At 37.0% G+C, this 18,804-nt stretch overlaps 2 protein-coding genes and 1 long non-coding RNA gene across 3 annotated transcripts in view; 1 reads left to right on the forward strand and 2 right to left on the reverse strand.

Moving 5' to 3' along the window:
• Positions 1-18,804, reverse strand: part of LOC124646004 (mitoguardin) — a 73,137-nt gene that overhangs the window by 30,449 nt on the left and 23,884 nt on the right. The window lies entirely within an intron of this gene.
• LOC124646007 (protein unzipped) overlaps positions 1-18,804 on the forward strand; it is a 39,643-nt gene that overhangs the window by 12,178 nt on the left and 8,661 nt on the right. Inside the window, exon 2 of the mRNA XM_047186022.1 lies at positions 14,729-14,790. The gene's annotated coding sequence lies outside the window, so the exon portion shown is untranslated. The remainder of the gene's footprint in view (positions 1-14,728; positions 14,791-18,804) is intronic.
• LOC124646010 lies at positions 13,764-14,594 on the reverse strand. The gene is made up of 2 exons (XR_006986294.1): positions 13,912-14,594; positions 13,764-13,823 (listed from the first exon to the last, which is right to left on the reverse strand). It is a non-coding gene; the product is annotated as an uncharacterized LOC124646010 (long non-coding RNA).

Here is an 18,804-nt window from a genome sequence, read left to right on the forward strand (position 1 = left end):
ATAATGTAGTTCTTAATATAGATGTAAAACTTGTAGAGAAGAATGTATAACAATAATTTTAGAATTGAGCAAATGATGAAACTAGTATAAGGATTCTGTATAATATCGTTAAAGTTATAGGAGTTAGGGGATTGAGCCGCTGTAGAGCTGACCCTGTAAGAGTAAAATAAAACTAGAATCTAAATTTAATGAATTATACTAAAATAGATTTTTTTTTCTGCTTATTCTTATTAATACTAAACTAAGGTTTCATGCAAATGGTATGGTCTGAGCCTATTTGCATGCACTAGTTGGTTACGATTGGCTTTCTGAATTACGTAGTTATGATTGAAACCAACACGTATAACTTGATAAGGACCTTCCCATTTAGGGTCCAAATTGTTTGGATTAGGAACTTTTAACATAACTTTATTACCTATTTGATATTGCGCAAAGTTTTTAATCTGACTATCATATCGATCTTTAGCTTTTTCTTTCATAGCCTGCAAGTTTTTAAGGGCTGAGTCTCGAGCGATTCTCAATCGTTCGTTTAAATCTTTTAGATAATCACAGGCTGTATAGTCGGGAATAGTTTTAATATTATAAAATGGACGTGGCTTATAACCAAATAATAATTCATGAGGTGTGTAGTTAGTGGAATTATTAACTGAGGTATTATGACACATAATGGCAAAAGGTATAATTTTGTCCCAGTTTTTAAGTCGACGACTGTGATACATTCGTATGTGATCACGTAAGGTAGCGTGGAATCTTTCGAGAGCGCCATTTGTTTGGGGATGATACGCAGTATTGAAAGTGTGGTTGGAACCGAGAAATTTTGTTAATTGTTTTAAAACATTATTCATGAATTCAGTGCCCTGATCGGAATGAAATCTTTTAGGAACACCGTAATGTTGACAAAAATAAAGTAATTCTTTAGCCACAGTTACGGCTTCTTTATCGGGAATAGGATAGGCTTGTACGAATCGAGTTAGGTCATCTTGAAGAGTTAAAACATATTTATTATTGTTATCGCTAATGTCTGAATAAGAGACAAGGTCCATAGACACTCGTTCGAATGGTTCAGTTGATTGTGATGTAATTATCATAGGAGCTTGAAAGTTTTTTCGTTGTATTTTATTACGCTGGCAAGTAACACATGAATCGATGTAAGTTTTGATATCGTTTGTCATGCCTTTCCAAAAGAAGTTGTCACGTATTTTTCTGTTAGTTTCTAAGATACCGCGATGTCCTGAGAGAGGTTCGTCATGGTAGGTCTTCAGTATTTGAGGAATTTCCTCAGGTTTTGGATATTTTATATTGTTTTTACAGATTGTAATATCACAATTATACATTTCGGCTAAATATGATGTAATGCGTAACTGTTCGTTGCCTTTCATTTTACAGGTGAGATCGTTTTGTAGATCAGGTACAAAAAGAGATTCTATTTTGTTATGTTGTAGACATGATAATAGTGATTTGAAGTAACTTTCGGAATCCCAAGGATCAAAATGTGTAGGTCTTGTAGGACAGAAGTATAAGTTTTGATTTTTATCTGAAATAAGGAGATCGACATCGTATAGAGATTTAGGTTTTTCTAAATAAGGTTTTGTCTGAGAGCAAGATTCAATTGCTTCATTGAAAATATTATTCTTATCTGAGAGTTGACAAGATATGGGGACAAATACATTTTTATTTCGTGGATCTAAGAGATTATCAGGAGATATTTTTAATTTCGGACTGTTGAAAGAAACATCTTGAGATGTAAAATGTTCGTAATTCATTTGTAGATAATCAGTAGAATCGGAAGACGGTGGATCGTCTGAAGATAGATCTACGATATTGGAGTTCATTATTGGTGGGCGTGATAATGCATCTGCATTTGTATTAATTTTTCCTGCTTTGTAAATAATTTCGTAGTCATACTCCTCTAGTTTTAATCTCCAGCGGACGAGACGACTACCTGGGTCTTTGATGGAGAAAAGCCATGTTAAAGGTTTATGATCGGTAACGATCTTGAATTTTCGGCCGAATAAGTAAGGACGGAAGTGTTTTACAGCCCATACGATTGCAAGGAGTTCGCGTTCTATTGTAGAGTAATTAGATTCAGCTTTGTTGAGTGTACGTGAAGCATATGCTATGGGTAAGTCTTTACCGACTTCACCTTGTGAGAGAATAGCACCTATAGCGTGAATCGAGGCATCTGTTGTTAGAACGAATTCTTTACTAAAATCTGGATATTGTAATATAGGGGATGTAGTGAGAATATTTTTGCAAGTATCGAAAGCGCGTTGTTGGGATTCACCCCAAATGAAAGGTACGTCTTTCTTCAGGAGTCCGGTCAAAGGTTTTGTTATCCGACTGAAGTTTGCTATAAAGCGCCTGTAATAACCTGCAAGGCCTAGAAATGATTTTATGTCTTTGCAAGATTTAGGAACTGGAAATTCTCTGACCGCTCTGACTTTGTCTGGATTTGGCTTGACACCTTCACTAGAAATAATATGTCCCAAATAAGCTACTTCTTTCCGCATAAATTCGCATTTATCAGGTTGGACTTTCAGACCGTTTTTCCTGAGTTGAAGACTTCAGTAAGTTTCTGTTCGTGTTCCTGGAGACTGGATGCGAATATTACTATGTCATCTAGGTAGACAAAACAACGTTCACCTTGTAAACCTTGGAGGACACTATCCATAGCACGTTGAAATGTAGCAGGGGCATTTTTAAGACCGAATGGCATTCTAAGGAACTCGTAATGTCCATATGGTGTGTTAAAGGCTGTTTTCGGGATGTCTTTAGGGTCAAGTTCAATTTGGGATTCCACCATTACTTCACTACCTTAGATCTTGATCTAAGGTATATAGTGAAGTAAATGGAATGGCCCAGCTTGTCTAGAATGTCAGTTATGTTGGGCAAAGGATAACTGTCTCCTATAGTGATATCGTTAAGTTTGCGATAGTCGATGACTATACGCCATTTTTGTTTCCCTGACGCGTCTAGTTTCTTGGGGACTACCCAGATTGGGCTACTCCAAGGAGATGAACTTGGTTGAATAATATTTTGATCTAGCATCTTTTGGACTTGTGATTTTACTTCTTGTTGATGCACATACGGAAATCGATAAGTCTTTGTGTTAATTGGCGTGTCTGATGTAGTGGGGATTGTGTGTTTGGTGTGGTTTGTGAATGTCAAAGGTTCGTTTTCTGTGATGAAGATGTCTGAAAAATCCATGACAATTTTATTTAGAGATTGATTTTCTTCTTCATTGAGGTGATCTCTGCGAATGAGTTTGTCTACTTTGTTTCGTTTGTCATTAAACGTATGTGTATTCGTTGAATTTATTGGAATATTATTTGAAGATTCTATTGCGACTAGTTCTGATGCATGAACTCTAGGTATTAACACAAGTTTATCATTGTTACCGGAATTTACACAAGTAATTAGGAATTTGTTATCTTTTACTGTGACTAAGGCGTTAGGAATAGTGACATCATCGCAAATGGTTTGTTTTTCGATTAAGGCGGGTCCGTTTTGAATATCATTAGTACAACATGTGATAACAGTTTCAGATCGTCGACCTATGAACTGTTTGTTATCTACGGGTTCGGTTGGTTTTTCTTCAATATGAAATAATTTGTAAGTACGATCTCGTATACGCATGGTTTTTGATTGTACGTAGATATTGGCATTGAACTTGCTCATGAAGTCATTGCCCAGGATACCATCTGCTTTAATGTTGAGGTTTGCTATATGAAAGTTGAATTTCGGGAAATGATCTAGGGAGATTTGAGCTTTACCGAAGCTTTGAATAGAAGATTGGTTACCAGATATACCTACAATCGATACGACGCACGATTGGTCTAGAGGGGCACTACCAATATGTTCCTTATTAAGGACGGATATAGCGGCTCCTGTATCGATAAGTAATGTTACCGGTTTACCTTCAACGTGGAATTGGCAATGTAGAAGATTTTCTGGAGGTACGTTTAGCGTAGAGATAGTAATGGGTTCAGTATACATAGCTTTAGAATCTGATTTTGACATAGAATTAGTATTTGAGTTTGGCATAGATTTAGATTTGGATTTAGACATAGAATTAGAATTTGAGTTTGAAATAGATTTGGGATGTAATTGTGTTTGAACCGATACTTCTTTCGTGGTTGTAGTTTGAGTGCTAGCGTCACGAAATTGTCCCCGATGGACTGGATAAGAGGAAGTATGTTTTTCGGAGTTGGTAATTACTGAATTTGTAGTGTTTCGAGACTCGGTATTGTTGTCTGGACATTGTAAGAGTGGGCTGAAGCGGTTCCCGAAGGCATGCCCAACACCTCGGCCGCTTCTGAGTTTAAATTATTTATTTTCGCGGATGGAACTGCTGCGCGTTGATTTTGTGGTATTTGATTTTTGAAACTATTGTTGTATTCTCTTTTTCGGCATTCCGAAATCAGATGACCCATTTTTTTGCAATAATTACATTGCTTAGGTGAGTTTCTAAATTGTGGAATGGCTTTTGGTTGTACCGATTGGTTTTTAATCTGACTGCTAGGGATATTATATAAAACTTGTCTGGCTTTGTTCATGTTTCTTATTTTTTCTTCTTGAATTGCGAAATTTCCCGCATCCAATAGGCTTTCAAAAGAACGAACGCGAAGCATCATCCCTATGTCCGAACTTAGACCGTTTACAAATACATTGAGAGCCGTCTCTTCGGTAGTAGCTTTACGACCCTCTAACGTAGAATCTATGATTTCGGCCGTTAGTTTTTCTATAATTTTGCTTCTACATAAATCAACACGAAGGAAGAATTCTGTGATGCTTTCTTGAGGCTTTTGGAAGTAGGATTGTAGTTCTAGATTTAAGTGAGCTAGCGTTTTTGTTTGGGAGAATTTCTGGATAAGAAACTGTTTGAGGTCGCACCATTTAAAAAATTGTTTAGAATGGACGTCTGATGAACCTGGTCCAGTGAGCTTATTTAAGGCGTACGTTAAGAGAACTGCCTGTTGATGTACTGAAGCAAGGTTAAACGCGGAGTCACACGACCGAATGAATCTATATACTTGAGAATTTTGCGAGGTGTCAAAGTCAGGAATTAGTTTTAAGAGAGTCCCTAGGTCCATCTCTGAGTTGGGGGAGACTTTAGTGTCTGGCATCGTGATATGAGGTTTTGAATGTAAAATATAAGATTTAAGGAATTAGGATTGAATGATCAATGGGAAATAGAGAGGTAGCAGAGCAATATGCGTTTTAGGCCACTTACCATAACAGTGAAATACTGGTCGCGATGCTGAGCTTCATTACTCGAAGGTCCGGCGAAGTTGTTTAAAAGCCTTCAGCTACCGTGCTTCGTCACTAGGCGATTTTGACCGTTTGGAGTCTACACGTTTAACTTCGTCTTTATGCACACGCGATCCTACCGACTGCGCCAAATTTGTTATGTGATAGTGGCAAAAACGACTTTAAAATAAAATATTATTTTATTTAAGATTTGATTACAAGTTTAACAATAGAATGTCGGAATAGAACTGACTTACTTTAACTTAAGGGCACGTATTTATATGAAGAAATCAATGGAAAAGTAAATAACAACTTAAATAATCACTATTGGCTAATTACTTAATAACATCCTTTGAGAACAGTAAATAGTTGTAACCTAAATGAGGTACATGAGATATTAATAATACATTATACAAATCGTTAGTAAAATAGAGTTCAAAGATTGAAAGATAAATAAAGTAAACAATATTGACAATGTAAAAATAAAGTACAAGTAGGTATATGAGAAGAAAAGGTAAATAAGCACATAGGAAGGAATGTTATATTATATAACACTCGGACTAAATTTAATACTGTAAGATTAAAGATATTTCGTTTCAATATATCATATGACCGCTGCACTTGAAGTGTGACTCCCGTTAATGCACGCTCCACTGATTATCCATCTCTCATTACTGCACTTGCTCAAGGAGTACCTAGTTCTGGATCGCTGTCGATGATACGTGAGAGATATCATTAAAATTATATTGAATTAAGAAACAAAATAATAAGATCCTAGTTCTAAATCACTACCGCAAATTATATGTAATTTTTTGTGAAGGCTTTCATAACGTTGGCCAAAGTACGAGGTAACGAGGTACATATTTATAAAGGTATAGTGGACCATATAAGTTAAATAAAATATACACAACGAACAAAAAGTTACAGGCTAAACTGAAACTATTTTTCGGATAAAAATACTCAAATATAACATTTACGTAATAATGTAAATAACAAACACGTAATGTTCGTGTCATCTGTGTCACGCGTTATATGAAATGACCGCGGAAATTAATCGACGACCTTGCCTCGTAATCGTTTACACGTCATTCTCCAAATTAATGTTATTGTAGGCAAAAAACTTTGTTTAGTAACTCGATAAGTCTCGGCGCCTAAATCAAGACTATTAAAAGTGTTAATGTGATTTTGAGCGGCAATTCGTTGGCGTAGGATTCACAGTACCTATTAATCTTTTTTGAAATTTTAATATGCTCAATTTGGAAAACGATGATATATCTATGTATAAGGCATCAGGGGATAACACGTGAAAACGCTCTACGTTGCAAGAGAAAAAAAAACAAAGAGTTAAAACCAACAAATTGATTGAATTCAAACAAACAACCCCGAACGTTGCTCGGAAACGGAACTCCAAAATGAAATTTTCACCGAAGCTGTTCACATCGCGAAAAACACGCTACAGGTCGTGTTGTCGGTATAATTGACGTACTCTCTGGTGCAGAATTTTCTACATGTTCGCATTGGAAACTGGATGAAGGCCATGCTCTCCTAGTTGCTCTCATATTGCAACTGGGTCAAGTTTATACAGACGGGAAATGTGAATGATATGCTAACATTGATAAAAAGTAATTTACTATTATCAATACGATAGAAGTTTAACAGTGCGAAAGTTTTGCATATTATCCTATTGAAATGAATAAAGTTTATATCGACGTGTTTAGACAAACCTATAGACTCTCCCTTTACACTTCATTTATTACAATAAAACTCCGGTAAATTATCGTACCCTCCCGGTCCATTCTGTCCGTGGCTCGGAGTATTGTTAATGGCTCTCACCACGCGGAATGCAGAGCTCTCGAATCCTTCCGTTATTATGGCGTTCATTAATGAATATTCAATACGTATGCTTTGTTCCTTTGCCGTCGACCATGGAGTTATATTCGAGTACTTCAATTAACTCCTATTTGTTGAATTTGAGGAGCACTATAAGGAATGTGATAAGTACCGACATAAAAAATAACTATGCAGCTTTGCGTGTGACTAGAGCATGCATCAAGAATTTAACCATCCAAACGTGACCGAGAAGTAAGCGAGTTCATTTGCGTCTCATCGTCAACTGGAGTCATGTTTTTTGCAAGCAAATGGCGATTTCAAAAAGCTACGGTGACCGATGAGTCATCCCTGCGCTTGGTTCATTGCCCTCCTGTAACTTACAGTAGCCGTTATCGCACCAACCTACTCAAAGCCTTTACAAGAGTATATAGTTGGGCGTTAAAATACGCTGGAGTCCGATAAGCTCGTTACTATTATAACCTTGATTTCTATTTCGTAGTATTCAAATGAGTGTTCAGAATCCAATAAAGACTCGAATCATTCATCTTAATACTGAATGCAAGTTCAAATGACTCACTCATCGAAGGAATTATGTGACGCATTGAATTTGTGAGTAATTCGTAGTAAGTTACAAGTATACGTTGGAATTGTATCAGCATTATTACGATGAGTCATTCCTCTCTGCAACATGTCCCTATAGAAATGTAGTTCCCGATGTGTGGTTTAATCCCCACGCTGCCGGACTACTAACAGCATTTCATATGCAAACGGCAAACTCTGCTTGCGTTCTGTTTACAAAGCGCAAAACTTTTTCGTTAGGGGAGCTAAACTTGGTCCATTTGCGGCAGAATAAAATACATTTTATGTCCACGTAATAAAGTAGACTTTTTCTACATTTATGTCAGCTTTGCAATCTGAATCCTAAGCAAAAAGTTTTTTTAGAAAGAAAAGCAAAGTATTGAATAGATCAGAAAATATTCCTGTGAATATCAAAGTATTTCGTAAAACTTCATTTGTATTCGGATGCTAACTTCGGACAAGGAAATTAGTGAGATATTGTTCAATGTTTATTGCCCGAACAGTTTGTTCGGCAGGCAAAGTTGGAAAGCTCCCGGTCCATATAAACGCAAAGTTAACAGCCATCGGGTATTATAAGCATGTGAACTTGTTACATAGAGGAATAATTAACTTCTGCGGGCTCCAGTTGCAAATTCAAAACATAGTTTACCTCAATTTGAAATACAACGAGTTGAAGCCATAATTATAAATAGCTTCAGGTAGGTACTATTAGGTAACGATGACAAGAAATCTAAACCATTTAAAATTCACAGTCACCTCAAGGACACTGGTAGACATTACCATAACCGGAACCGCTCCGAATGAATATTATCTTTGTAAAGAACTATCTATTTGTTACCAACGCACGTTTTATGTGAGCACAAAACTAATTTATTGCACACTGTTTTAATATTTCATTCACACGATTTAAACTGTAAGCGATTATACTAGCATTGTTTTATAAATTGTAATTGGTTTACATTCGTAGCACGCCAACAATTCATAATTTTCATGCAGGTCAGCTTATGTACACAAAGAATAAAATCGAAGGTACTATTTAGTAACCTGCCATTTTAGGAACCTACCCTATATGTGCCGTATTAAAAATAAAGTTAGGAAACAATAATAGTGAGTAAATACAAAAACAAAGTTAAGAAAAAATATTTCAGTACGACTTTACACAATTACGGTTAAATCAAGTGAAGTCTTGGCAGCGGTATAAAGTTTGTAGGACATTTCCATTTTCCTCAGCGGCCCCTAGACCCTGTTTGCAATAAATATATAATGGAGGTACTGGGTATCGATTGCTTTACCAGAGGGGAGTTTTTATTACTGAACATTGAACAAGCATGACATCAGCAGCAATTTGTTACATGACATACTCTTCGCAGTACTCCCTAGGGTCAGCACGAATATTATTATGGAGTAATTATTTTATGGAATAATCTAGTAAAAGTAACTACTCCAATCTTGATAGGTCGCTTCCCAAAAGGCTGTACTTTATAATACCTATAGGCATTCGCAAAACCATTTAATCTATAATTTGCTTCGCCAAAAACATCTACATCCTAATCTCGCAGGAGTGTTACCAAATCCGATTAAAGAACCGGCCCATAAGTTCGGACTATCTCAAAATTGAATCCAATTTGAATTTTAAACTGTTTCTAACCATTTATCAGAGCATTATCCGTGGGGGAACCTCGATGCCGACCGAGCGATTAATGAAACCTTTTTTCGGCAAATGATGCCGGATCGCAATCCTCGATTAAAAGTCGAAAGAGTCCGAGATAAGTCCAAGAGATTAGAGTTAAACTCAAAAAAAAAAATCAAGCCCATTTTTCACGAAGTTCACACATTTGTGTAAAAAATTGCAAATGAATACTTTGCTTTAATAATTAATAAGATCTACCTAAAAGCATAAACTAATGAGCAACTAGGGCAGCAACCCCCATGTCGGTTTCTTGATCGTTTGAGGGTACTAGAGTCTTGAATAAATGAAATGCAATTAGACTAGGGTGCCACCTCACAGTAACACAACACTGCGAGAAACCGTTTATAAAAAAAAAACTGTAAATCTCAATAGAACGCACAGAAAGGCAAAGGGGGAGGTGTGATTATCAATTTAAATGTAATATGCTTTTACAATCCTCTTTTCCGGGCTGACAATGCAGCGAGCACATCATTTACTCAAAGGGGTGTGGTAAACATATTTATCACACGCGCGATTACTACTGATGGCACATTTTCGGTGTAGCCGACCACTATAATGTCTATAACCTATGGGATGATGCCTTTAAGGGTCGTGTTTCAGTCTGCTAATTCGGAGGCAGGTTGCAAAAGGACGGGCCACGTGCGGGGCGTCGCTATGGCAACAGAGGAAACTACGCTGTTCCACAACCCCCCACCACCCTACGGGAAACGACCTATAGTCTCGACATTTCCAAGCTAGCCGGGAAAATAATTTATACTCGAAGCTTGCTTTTCATTTTAGCGAACAAGGACCTTGAAGACGGTGTAATGATTTTGGCTCTATAGTTTATTTGTGTTTTTAGAATATGTATAAAGGAATGTATCGTTTTTAAATAGCTAAAATATTTTTATAGCCGAAAGGCCATTTTGTTACCTATAATATCTGAGGGTTCCTCATCAAATCAGCGGCCCGTAATAATAACTCTATTACACAAAGGGATGCGAGATTTTGTCAGGCAATTTAGAATGGGATTGTGGGGGCGGTTTGTATGGGCTGCCATATCCCACGTCAAATGACGTGCATATGAATGAGGCGTGTTTGATACAAAACAATTAAACTGCCTGACTTAGGTGACAAAGAGTTAAGAATACGCAACGAAAAGATAACTTAGGGTTAGTTTTTGTTTATACGTAGGTACAAACGGAAGCGAAATACAACGAGGGAAAGGAAACAAAAAACATGGCGAAAATATATGATAAAGGTCGGCCTAAAGTCCATGGAATAAAAAGGTTGCTTGTATTTGCCAATTCCCTTGCCTCTTTGGTTATTTGACCCCTGTCAAGACAATTGCCTGTCCATCGAGTTCCCCTCGCGTTATTGGAAATCCTGGCTCTCTCGCGCGTTCTTGTGGTTAACTGAGCAATCTGCAAAATGGGATTATAAACCGCATACACATGCTGTATTATTTGTGTGTTAATATACACAAAGTGCACACAGAGAGTGAGAAATATGTAGAAAAATAGAAAAGATAATTATTTCAACATAATGAAGCATCGAGACACAGCCAATTAAAAAAAATGCAAGTAAAATTCGGTAAATTGATCCGATTCAGTGCTGTAACCCACTAACTAACGAAGAGACTACTGATGCCGCCTCGCCCGGATGTCGGCGAATCTACTAGTTAATGGACAGATCGATCAAAAATGTTCGGCTCATATTGCAGTTGGGCTCGGAACTAAGTGCAATCAAGTGATAATTTTCAGTGGTCGCATGAACTAAGCACTTCCCGTGCACTTTGTAATTATTAAACCGGAGACACAACACATAAGAGGTGGTATCTGGTTTCCAAGTGTTCATTGTAACAGTCGTGGACAATGGGACCGTTGCCGTGGCGAAGGCCGACTCAGCGCCGCATAACGACTGCATTATAAAACGCACTTGCATCAACTCAAACACGCGTTCTTTCGACTTGTTGCATAATCCTGGATTTTTCCAGAATGATAGGTCTTACTTATTATGTTTTAATAATATGATTATTTTATGTTAATATATTCTTAAGTCTTGCATTCAGTATAGTGTTTATTTCTTTGTTATGGGTGACCACGTACTGTCAGTGGATTATGACAGTATTGCGGTTTCGTATGTTCATTTATTAATGACACATACAAACAACAGCGTAGTAAACAAATCCAGCCATTATATGTTTAGTGCACATCGGCAATTTCACTTAGAAATTGTGACTAATCTAAGCAGCTGCTTGAATTTGATATTGTTGAACATCTGTTGCATAAAACAACTAAAAAACATAATAGGCAGCTGCAGCCACTTTAATGCAACTAGTTTTTATTGCAAAGATTCTCCGCGTTCGCGACCATTAAATAATTATCTTCCTTGTTAATACTGTTATGTACCTGATACGAAGAACACAGTAATCAAATACATTAGTGTACGCGATTATACACAAGAAATTCTCACAACATCCTGACCACATAACAGTGCTAGATGTTATAGATCTACACAGTTACGTCAGTCACGTTTGGAAGATATTTTTAATTTAAGCAACAAATTAAGGACAAGGGGGTCTACTCTAATTCACCGAAAAACGAACTTTCGTACGAAATTTCGCGAACTTCTTACCACGGTTCCATTTCGTTCCGAAATTTCGTACGAACGAAGATTGTTTGACGTTTATTGTCTATAAACCTACTCTAATTCGAAATGATACGAACGAATATTTGAGTTTGACAGACGAAACTTCGGAATTTTAACCTCAAATTCAACGAAACCAAAAGAGTTATCGTTTGATTTTCGTGTTACTTTTCGTTTTGTGAATTTTGTGTGAAAATTATTGGCAAAGGCTATAAAAATGCTTTTAATTAAAGCAGCTTTACGTGAAGATCGTGTAGAGCGAAGAAGGAACCGGCAGTGCTTGCGCAATCAATTAAATATTAGCGAAATTCCCGACGTAGAGTTTGTAGGAAATCACAGACTCAGTCGGCAATTTTTCGAAGAGTTGTGCCAGGAATTCATGCCTTTATTACCTCCAAACAATGCATATTTCAATTGCTATACCTTCTGGAGCATGAGGAACAATATTTTAATCGAAAATATTTTCATTCTCTTAACACCCACGTTGTAAGTATAAGAACTAAACATCAATTATTTAATTGAGGCATTGACTGTTGTTTATTATGATGCTGATCATCTATCCTTTATTATTTTTCAGATATGTGACAGTGATTACTATATAACAAATGTGGATGTGTCATTTGGTGGAGCAACACACATGATGATTATATTTGGAGAGATTAGAAGCCACTTGGAAGGTCTCCAGAATGAAACAGTTTATCTGTTAGGTATGTTTGACTTTATTGCATTTTGAATATATTTGTACAAGTTGGGACAAAAACGGTACCCCAAACTTACAAGTTTATATTGTGTAGTAGTGTTATTCACATATTTTCATATACATGTATATTTTAGGTGACTCTGGGTATGCTCTATGGGGCATATGATGATACCTATACATAAAGCTGTTGAAGATTCTCTTGAAGGCAGATACAACTTTGCAGAGCTTTGTTAGTGCAAATTTTAGAAAGGAATAGGTAGAACAAAGTTCTACTCAAGCACATCATAACATGCTCCAGAAGAACTATGTTTATTGATTTTAAGAATTTGACATGATGTTATTTCTTTCTTTTAGAGTTAAATAAAAGAATAAATTATATACCTACTTAAAGTTTTATTTACTATTACCCTGTTTAAACATAACAAATTAATAACAAAGAAATACTAAACACAATTAATGACTAACAATACATTAACAGAATCTTAATTCCTATCCACATATTCCTTTATTGTGTTATGCAGCTGCAACAGGGTAGCACTGATGCCTGCCAATTCGCCCCTGATGCCTGCAAGCTCTGCGTTTTTCACCGTCTCTCTCTGTGCACCCTCCTCTTCATATTGATACAATCTGCTTCTTACACTGTGCTGGCAGATCGTCTCCTTGTTGAGTGTGTATGTCGAGAGGCTGCAAAACAACATTCCAATTTCAGTCAATAGCTCAGAACAACAGCGTAAACAAAATATGGCTAAGACACTTGAATGGGTTAAGTAACAACAAAAAGTTCTCAACTCAACACTTGACCCATTTAATACCATATGCAAACATAATAAAAAAGATGCAATCATTGTTCAATAGTAAAGTTAATCTGTATTCGCTCGCTTGTAAATATATTGTGTACAATTTATTTACAATAGCATTACTCAATATACCACAGTAAAATACTTACAAGGTGTGAAAGTTAGACATTCTTGCGTCAATGGTGGTGGTACATAGGCAGCTATTACAGCTGGACTCTCAGGTTATCTTCCTGGCTGGATTCAACTATTCAATCTACCACTAGCTTAATCTCTATGTTCGTCCAGGAAATTGAGAACGGTTTCGATTTGTTGAGGAGTTGCCGAACCCCTTATGTGGAGCCATTTTAAACTGAAAATATAAATGATTAGTATTAGAAAAGGCAATAGCGTTAGAGCGAAACCAAATATTGCATTTGTATAATATGATATCTACTCACGAAGTTTTTAAATCCAAAACAAACTTGTTGCGAACCAAAATACAGCAGACGTACCTACGTAGAAGTCGGACTGTAGTAAAGTACGACATAATACTTCCTTAGGGAACGCGTACCTTGGTATAAAAGCACTTGGAAACATGATTTATTTAATACGACACTTGAGAAACACACTTCAGAAAACTTATCAAAGTATTCAAACAAAGAATTGTAAGTTGACATGTTTTGATAAGATTGTAATAAGCAGCTATTTTTGGTTGTCATACGTGATTACCCATTTTTGGCATGAAATAGTACTCTTCAAATTAGTTGGTTAGCAATGACTGTCAAAGGGTTTTTTATAGTGTCGAGTCGAATGTAGTTGAAAAAATATTTTTTGCCGGAAAGTTAAGATTGTTTGCATGAATATTACAAGAAATATGTAATGAATCACATTTATAATGTTACATGAATAAGTAAAGCTGAAAAGTTTAATAATTTCAAGTTAAAGTAAAAACCGTAACTTAGTTTAGTCGACATCATAAAAGCCCCACACAATATTATAGATTCCATTCGTTCACGAAAATTGTCTATGGTTCCGAACTTCGTATGCGCATCCGAAAATGAAATAGAGTAGGGTCACTAACGAAACTTCGTTTGAATTTCGTTCGATATCGAAGTTTTGTTTCGTTGAATTAGAGTAGACCCCAAGGTCTTGTTCGTTTGAGAATGGGACCGAAATAGTATCGATTGAACTAAATGACAATCGTCTTGTATACTTCGGAGTATTCGTTACTACGTGGAAAAATTTAACAATAACAAATGTTTTCTTATCTTTCAGATTTTGTGAACCAGTTGGAGTTATTTGTCATCCTGGAAATTTTATAGCCTTTCCCAAATAAGGTAATTTTTATATCCTAAAATTCAATAAAAGTCGCAATTTTAATATTCAATGTATTGCGATCTCTTATGTGAGTAGTTAGAGTGCGTGTACCACATGGTAATCAGTTTGAACTTGACAAAGTCAATTACAATTTGTAACACAGTCACGGCGCAATTTCATAGTTGCCATACCAAACATACCCAACAGGCAACAACTGAAGCGAGACGCACTCGGCGCAAAAAGCACACGAAATTGACAATTCAATGGAATGTTTCGGTGATGCCATCAACGTTCTAAAAATAGTCACGACGAGCACGTTCGAGAGTTGCCCACTATCATCCTGTCAGGAGTCAGGACGGGCCACAATTGGCCTCTCAATATCAAACAAGTGCCGGATCTGCATCGCGAGTTACGCAAATGACCATTATCCTAACGACTTAATAGGGAAATACAGAATTCGCCTGGAAAACTCCAGAGCCAATGTTTATGTATGAAAAGCTTCCATGACAGACAACGAGATTTCACTGCGTTTTGCAAGATTTAATAAAACTTGTTCTGGTTTATGATTTGGTGATGTCTAGCGCGCTTGAATTTTGGAAGTTAGAAAAGTGCAGCCAAAATTAGGCCAATGTGTCGTCGGTAAATCATAAGTGCCACTATTACCGACAATCAGACGGCGACCTTGCTGCTCGTTGTCGCGCAAATCGTGGGGAGCCCCAGATTGTCGTTCTCTCCATCCGCTTTTTGCACTTCATTACATAATCCCCCAGATCCAAGTGTATACCTGTTTGGCACGATAAACAAGTATAGAGGTATACATACTCGCTTTTCCTCAAAACGTCATCTACTTGATAATTTATGTTATTGACAACCGTAAAATGACCAAAGGTTTATATGTTTATACGGCTGTCTAAGTCGATAAAGTTCTAAAACATGTTTTTGTAAGTCGTGTGCGTATAACATTGCAGAAGGTTGAACACGACACGTTCTAAAATGGACAACAGCTTGTCAGAGCGGCTCAACAAATTGCCGTAATCAATATGACTTATCTTCAGCAATTGAGGTGTCGGTTTTCACCCGATCTTAATGCACTTTGCTTTCTAATGTTTGTAGTCCATAATGTTATGTGTTGTACATGTTTTGTTATGTTGGCTTAGTTGGTATATTCAGGTAGCTATAGTTGTTGGTATATACAACTTTATCTCAATGTATAATATTAATTGAATCTTGCATTGATGATTCCCCATTTATTTAAGACAAATTACTAATATCATTCTGCCCAAACAATACATTATGAGAACAGGTTAGTTCAGTACTCAAATACATAACAGCGTTGAAAAGTTGTCGTACAACGGAGTTTGTTTAGACTGGACAAACTACTAAGGTTGGTAATGTCGGCTGTGTACAATTAAGATTCATCGATATGTTTGCTTCCATGCCAGTTGAAGCTTCCGCTTGCGATATTTCCAATCTTTATATGAGAATTATGTATGAATATAAACGGTATAGGACGTGTAAGTAATTCATAAATATGCTGATAGGTAATCTGCAATACGGACATTTATTATCTTTATACATTATGTATGTACATAATTCTATGTATCATATGTATTATAATTCACCTAATTTAAACGCCATCCACGATACTTCTAGTACTAAATTGAAATATTTATGGACACACATACAGGTGAAGAGATATGCTCCTATTCGCAAACATCAAGTTCCACTCTCATAGAACGAACAGTTGTTCCCGTTCGTTTCATGAGCTAACACTAGTTTACGGTCGTCTAATAAGTAAATTGTACGCCAACCTTTAACTACATAATTTGTAATAAATCTTTTGGTCCCTCATTTAACCGCGTTTGACATGGAAAATTGCTAGTTCTAACATCGGTCCGCAGATCGGCGCAGGCGGCAGGTGCGATGATACGGACTCTATCCGAGCTTGTGTTAATTAGCCCCTTGCCGGTTGATTTATAGCCTAACTTTGTCTTAGGATAAACCATGCTTAATTTATCGAAGCGCAGCCTTCGGTCCACGGCCGATGACGCGCTAAAATTGTGGATGTCCGTTTAGATATACACTTTAATTTATGCAGCGTTTAAACTGTATATCTAGGCAATCCACTTCGATTTAGATTAGTGTAAAAGCAACATAGCAGATTGTAGTGCCAACGAATCTATGTAAGTTAATCGGGAGTAACAGGTTACGGGTATTAATATCACACCTGCAGTTCTTCGTGAATTATTTGTTCATATCTGAATTGAACTCAAGTCTGATACATAAAAAACGAAATTAACCGCGAATAATGGTAATCAAATGAATAATCGCTGATTAAAATCTAAAGATAAACTTATTTCAAATGAGTCAGGAGTTCAGAACCCTTTGCAGACAGCACAACGAACTTTGAACGGAAATTACTGCAGGAACCTGAACTGTAATTATGATTAAAACAGCTCTGCCGTTATTATCATGGGACATCTCCCGACCAACGCCGTCACGCCTCGCGGTTGCCACTGCGAACCCGAAGCGAACAAATACTGCCCGTCCAAACGGAACTATCTCATTCATAATTTTAACTAGCGGAAGTTAACTGTTTTACAAACAATAAGCAAAAATATACTTTTTATTGAGTGCACATCACCAATGACCTCCATTAAGGTAATGGAAAAGGTACCCGAGATACCATGTGGGGCACGAACAGGCCATTGCGTGACGAATGTGGACATACCGTTCTTACTGCGTCTACTACACGAGTGAAATTACAGTGTTTCACATCCGTTTTCTGAACTATATACAGATACTATTGAACAATATTCGATTTTGAAGTACTTGAAAGAAAATATGCCGAGTAAACTAAAGAACATAACCACGTGATAAGCCATCCCTTCATGTGGAAGACGATAAGAAATAATCATAAACCTACATGCAAACTGGCTATAACAATTCTCAAAAGCACCTTCTAACCATACAATGTGTGAAGAAACGACGTTCAAATTCATTTGATTGGCGCTCATTGAGCACTTAATTGTGTTGTCAACTACGTCTACGAGCTCAAGGCGACATCGTCAACAAACCACAAAGCCCGCATCCTATTGTTTTAAAAGCTTTGAAGAGATATTCAAGTACGCCTCATATGAGGCTAGTCGCGGCACAACACCCCTCGCAGCTTCGTTCACAACATTTCATTATACCATAGTCCGTCTGTATTATGTTTTTGTTATAAAAAATACACATTTTCTGGGTGGCGCGACGCAGATCTGGTATAACGTTTATGTGCTGGATAACAAGGCTGAACTGAAATGCAATAGGCTTTATTGGTTGTATAAATATGTCACTGAAAAGCAAAGAATCGGTGAATTAACGGTCCATTTATTCCATTGCAATCAAGATACGAATCTGAGGCGCCATAGTGTACGAGTATGTGAAGCAGGCTATGCATGCATGAAGTTGTTCCCACGCTATCAGCTGGTTCACGCGCCAGCGCGCGCGCACCGGCCTGTGTGGCACTGCTAGCTGCCAGCGTCACTGCCTGGCTGATAGTAATGACCAACCGCACTGATTAACACCATCCATTAATCAAGGCAGAAAAGGAGAAAATAAAAAGCAAGTTCATCAATATGCTACCAAAATAGTAAATTACACGAGTAAAACCACTGTTTCCAATTTGGCAACTTGGCAGGACAGACTCAGATGAATACTAATAAAGCGAAAGATTTATTGACAGTTAGCAGCGGTACACGAGAGACGATGGCGCCCGAGAGAGCTATTTGCAGTGCCGTGGCTGCAAAAACACATATCATCGGCATTCATTGGACGTATGTTGCATTGTTCTGCGTGTACCGCTAACTTACTTGTAAAGATTAAATGTAAAAACATACAAGTAGTACCTACATACCTCAGAAAAGTTTATGAATAACTAACTGCATTCAGTGGAAAACCATTTTGGGCGTTTCACTCAATTTTATTCTTCAGCAAGCAAGTTATAAAAGTAATTGTGTTTCCCAAAAGAAAAGGCACAAAATTGGTAACGG

This window comes from Helicoverpa zea, chromosome 3 (genome assembly GCF_022581195.2).
Source record: "Helicoverpa zea isolate HzStark_Cry1AcR chromosome 3, ilHelZeax1.1, whole genome shotgun sequence".
NCBI classification, from domain to species: domain Eukaryota; kingdom Metazoa; phylum Arthropoda; class Insecta; order Lepidoptera; family Noctuidae; genus Helicoverpa; species Helicoverpa zea.